This window comes from Apium graveolens, chromosome 2 (genome assembly GCF_009905375.1).
Source record: "Apium graveolens cultivar Ventura chromosome 2, ASM990537v1, whole genome shotgun sequence".
Classification (NCBI taxonomy): Eukaryota; Viridiplantae; Streptophyta; class Magnoliopsida; order Apiales; family Apiaceae; genus Apium; species Apium graveolens.
Window position 1 is genome coordinate 19,059,364 of NC_133648.1, and position 6,076 is coordinate 19,065,439.

Genomic DNA, 6,076 nt, shown 5'->3' on the forward strand with positions numbered 1-6,076 from the left:
TTGCGAACCGTGGTTTTGTGAAGCAGGGTCATTATAAATAATATTTCTTATTCAGGTTGATATATTGTGTTGTGTTGTGGACCCCAAACTTCTGACCCGGGTTTGGAGGGCGCCACAGGTTGGTATCAGAGCTACAGGTTATAAGTCACTGAAACAAGCCTAGATTGTCAGGATTGGGTAGAGGGTTAGGATTAGGAATAAGAAATAGAAAGATAGGTCATTGTGAGGTTGAGTGCGACTGTATAGTAGGTCTCCGGCACGGTTCGTCTTGCGATTTGGGATTCTTAACTACCGACGTGATATCCAGGCAACGACAATGGCAGATCCTGATTTCTCTGCATCAACTGATCATTTGAAGTTATCCGTTTAAGGATCGTCATCTTCTCTCAGATTCGATTTGTGCTTTGTTCTCCATCAGTATTAGTGGTATTACCTTCTGTTATGACAGTTGCGCCTCCCCAAGTTATTCAACGCTATTCTATCGTCTCTCGATATGAGACTACCTATTCAAGAACCCTCATTTGCTTATTCTTGTTCTTTTAAACATTCAACTATGAATGTATCTTTTCTGTTTACTATACACCATATTCTATATCCCCAGTTTAAAAACCTTCCCAATGAAACAATAGCAATTGCGAAAAAGGATATGATAGCAGTAGTAAATGGTGAGTATTGCGATACAAATTAAGATGAGAAGGAGTTTGGAAAGAAGATTCAGGTGTTCTGGAGGATGGCTGTTATCAGCTTACAAGAAGCTATTAGTAATTAGGCCACTTATAACTAGCTTGTGGAATAGAGTAGATAAGTGTTGAAAAGAGAAAGTTAGAGGAGACTAGGGATCTGAAGATTTCTTGAAATTAATGGTGTTGTAATGATGTGTTATATATTTTAACAAGATGATGTGACATTAGCTGATTTGTCGATTATTGGATAGTCTGTTTTACTTAATAATTGCAAAGTGGTTAACGGGAGTACTACCAGTATGGGAGCCTTAATGTGAAGCTACAAATAAGATAACGTGCAACGACAGCGGAAGTTTTAACTGATTACGGAAAGTAATAGACCCCAATGAAGGAGAGGAGATAAATGGAAGTGAATGGACCTTTGAGTGATCGTTCTTTAACTTGGTATTTGGTCATAAGAAGGACAACAACCAACTTATATAGTGAGGACAACCTGAGGTGTGATTTTCAAAATTTTCAAAATTTTTAACAAGTTTTCGAAAAAGATTTTTCCTCATAAAATTTCTAAAAGCCTTTTCGAATAAAATAAGTTTTAAACATCGGTTGTCAAGATACTACTTGAGTTTCTTGTTTGTCAAAAGACTCGGATTAGCTGGAAGGATATTATTTTAGATTTAGTATTATTAATTCAGAGGACGAAGTAATCTGCGATTATGAGGAAGTTGGTTATTCCTAACAAGAAGGTACGAATATTGTTTGATAAGATTAACAACAAAACCAGCATATGGAGTAACTATTCATCCAATTACTGGGATTATCAGAGTTCAAGGAATTCATGGATTTAATGGAAGCCTGAGCACGACCGAAGAAGATTGGGAAGATTTCCAGACTTTTCTAAAAAGAAGAATATTGTTAATAAAATGATCGTTATATTGAATGATTCATGGTTATTCCAAATTAAAAAGAGGAAACTCAAGGTTATCTGATAAGAACGCCATTATGATCAAATTGTTAAAGTATTGTACGTGTAGGTGCGACGTTACAGACGCGAGACTTAGCAAGTAAGAATCTACCATAATGCTTAGTTACGAAGGCATTTTAGCATACTTCTAAAGTTATTATATGATTCAATTGGGATATGATCAATCAAACTCGAAAGATGAATACAAGTGAAATGTGGATGGTGATCAATGATATCATTCTTGTCCTCAACATTACAGCGTATATTCCTTTTTAATTCCTAAAAATGTATGAACTCCTTTTCTTAATAAATTCTTTCTGATGATATCAAAACGGAGGATTTTGCATTCCTTTCAAATTTAATTGTTCCCCTCGGGTTTTGCTTTTTGATTGGAACAAACAGTGTTATGATGTGACACTTTGTCGGAATAACGAAGAGTCGGGTGGGACGCCACCTAATCATGTGCTGTATGCCATACGGTATGAAAGACTGGCCATCTTAAGTACCAATGTGGTTGTCTCCTTCATATTCAAATCATTACTTCTTCTTTCTCTTCAACTCTAAGTTTATTAAAATTGTGAATCCTTCTATTTGTTTCGTTGTACCGTTGTTCCTTGTGAGAGTTTTTCAAACAAAAGTTAACATATTATACACTCAGCGGGCAAAATCTCATCTACCTAGCATGCATGGAAAAGAAACAAGGGCATATGGTGAAAATTACAAATCACTGTCCCTAGCCCGGGATGCATTAACAGTTAAGGGAATCTACTTCAATAAGGGATACATCTCTGAGAACGAGAATTTGCGATATGTTATTTAGAATATGGATATGATGACGTGGAAGATTATTGCGGATACCTTATGCGTTAAAGTATTAAAAGATATGGGAGCAACTTGATCATATATCTCTCAAGGTTTTATTGATAAGATGAATTATCCTGTCGAATCAATAAGTTTAGGACTAAAGGACTAGCAAATTAAGAACGTGCAGTCATTAAATATGTAAGTACCAATGACGGAATCGATATTTCTGGCATTGAGATGTGAAGAATTGATATCATTTGAGATAAGAAGATTTGATATTATTATAAGAAGTGGATTAACTATTCAAGTGTAATGCTCAGGTAAACCGTCGTAACGGAAGATAGTTCTGAAGATGCCAAATGAGAACATGAAAAAGTTTAAAGGACAAAGGAAAGTAAAGAATTTGTTAAAAATAATTTAAGATTACAGTGACCAAGATATAAGTGCTATGGCGATTATAAATAAGAGTAAGAAGCAGACCGAACTTGAAGATTTTACAGTATCAAGACATATTTCCAGATGAGTTACCAATATTTCCTTTAGATAAAGAAAATGTGTTTATGATTGATTTAGTACGATGTAATAATTAAGGTTGTGGCTTGTTTTCATACTTTAACCTGTTGCGATCCGTGGTTTTGTGAAGCAGGGTCATTATAAATAATATTTCTTATTCAGGTTGATATATTGTGTTGTGTTGTGGACCCCAAACTTCTGACCCGGGTTTGGAGGGCGCCACAGGTTGCTCAACCTGTAACACCCCCAAATCCGGGGTCAGAGGATTTGGTCGTCACTATGAAACCTCAATCCAAAATAACCTATTAAATCAAATAATAAATGCCAGCGGAAGATAATTATCATAAATGACCCCAAACTAATCCAAGATCTTTTAAGGTTACAGTTCTAGAAACAAGAAATCCAAATTCCACAAATAAATTTTTCACTTTCTTTTAAAACTCTTTTCAATAAATTCCAACTCAAAACTAAACCCACTAGTATAACTTCGAAATGAAGTATACTAGGCCCAAATAAAATATACAACTATATATAATACAATATAAACAACTTTACACAATAAAACTTACACTAGTCCGCAAACCCTGGACCAACCACCTTCCAAAAGCTTCTTCTTTGCTTCCTCGAATTATGCAGCTAAACAGCGCAAGCTAATCCTCACTGGAGGTTAAATTTAAAAATAGGCAAGTATGAGCGAAAGAATTGCTCAACAAGTATCATTAAAGTAAAAGCAATTTCTGAAATATTTTGAAGAGCGAAACACGAAATCATTTAGAGGATATACTTCAACAACTTAAACATTAATTTGATTTGCATTGCTATAAATCACATAGGAAATAATGACATTTTTGTAAGAGCTTCAGTATTGCGTGTTTTCAAAATAGCTTCTGGTAATACTTTCATATCTAAGCAACGAATGCATCAACTATCCATAAAACAACGTTCAAGAAATTCCTAACTATTCAGTATCCATCATTATCGACTAAGTTTCCATAGACTTAGCCTGCTAAACCAGCCTGATAAGGACGGGTTGAATAATTAAGAAGATCCCAATTCATTCAAGATTCTAATTATCACTGAGCAACTAATGCTGCAGCAACAATCTGAACTTCGAATTCATTTATAAACACTGTAATTTCCTGAAACTTAATGCTAAGAAAGAATAGCATTAATCCATAATCATAAAATTTTCGAGAGAGAATGCCGTTAATGGCGATCAACAATAAATTAGACTGGATACTAGAAACCAACATATGCACTATAACCCGCTGATCAGTCAGGATACAGTGCGGATCTATACCCAACTGTATAGACCTAACCAACATAAGGAGTACTCAGGCAACTATGGCCTAAAGGGGTCCGGTCAATCTCCGGCCCATAGGATCCAGCTCATCACTGGTCCTTATATATATATATAGTAACCATCCAGTCCGTGGAGTATTTTGATGTCAAATCACTTTGGGTACTTGCTCAAGAGAGCAATCGATGATAAAGGAATAATAGTGAAAGGAACTTGCATAAATAAGAGTAATTGCAGCGAAATATAAAACAGTTTAACTATTCTGAACTTAGAATAGGAACGAATAAATATTTGCAGTATTTAAGGAGAAAGGTTAGGAATACTTGCAGTATTTAAAAGAAAATTAAGAATACTTGCAGTATTTTAAAAGAAAAATCCAGAATACTTGCATAATATGATTCGAAATAAACGTCACTTGAACAATAAGTGAAGTCAGGGTACTTGCCTTTGGGTTTTAGTAGTTAGTCACACTCGCAACGACACATCTATTCTGGCATTCTGTCTCAAAACGTCACCGTTTTTCTTTTCAACACTTCACCGATATGCTGCTCCTGCAATCGCTAGAAGCCAGATACCCAATACCATTCCATCTCATTCCTTATCCAACGTCTTGTCCCGATCAACTCAAGAGATCCGCATCTATAATTAAAATATAAAACTTTAATCGTCTAAACAATAACCACTCGACGAATTACGCGTCAAATCCTATCGTCTACCCATACGATAGCCCACACACAAGGAAAACAGTCAAACACAAGACTTATGACCCACATTTACACATAATTCACATAGCATGTAAATACATAACTCACGTATCATATAATTCATATCACATATGACTCGGTTCGTCAAAACATTTGACTCGGTACGCTCAAAACTGAAATCAGGTCAAAAATATGATTTATCGATGAATAATCGACTTAGAATCATTCGTAAAACAAGCGACCTTTCGAAACAAAAGGATTTGGGTCTCGAAAGTATTTTTAATGAAAGCGGAATATTTTTCTGAGTCTGTACGCGTTCGTTTCGTATTAAACGGACGAACGGTTTATTTATTATGAATTTTTGAACATTTTTCGGAATTAAAACGGGTCTCCGAATTATTTATAACTAAATAATAGTGCTCGAACACTCGAAATAATTTTATAAGAATTATTGAGCCTATAAAATAATTTAAAATAATATTTTCTTGGAAATCGGACAGCACCTCCTCTATTTCTCGGACTGCCAGTCGATATCATATCGACACAACCAACAACAATCAACACAATAATTTATATTTACGCATATAAACACTCCAGAAATGAATAACACGGCCACCTGAACCAAAACTCGGACCAAAAGTGACTTCTCCAACAATTTCTAAAAATTATGAAATAAATATATAAACACTAACATGCTATAATATACACAACTACGAAGGCGGAATTTCGGAATCGTTACCCAAAATAAATTCTGATCAACCCGAAGAGAAAATCTGATGTCCGAAAAATATCTCCAGAAAAATCCGAAATTAATAGCGATAGATATATACACGCTGAGATGCCATGTGGAGTAATCACCACCTCCAAACTCTTTTTCTACGCCCCGAAAATAAATTAAAACGGAAATATAACGGAAATATCCCCCCGCAAATTTTCTTCTCAAAACCTTGCAATATATATACCTATGCGTAGGTATTGAAGCGCTGATCGTTTATATATATACTAATCGAAATTTGGATAAACGGTTTGTAAGATATGAATTTTTGAAAATTAAAAATTCAGAATTTTTTTCAAGGCTCGATAATTATTCTAAAATTGTTTCGGAGCCAGA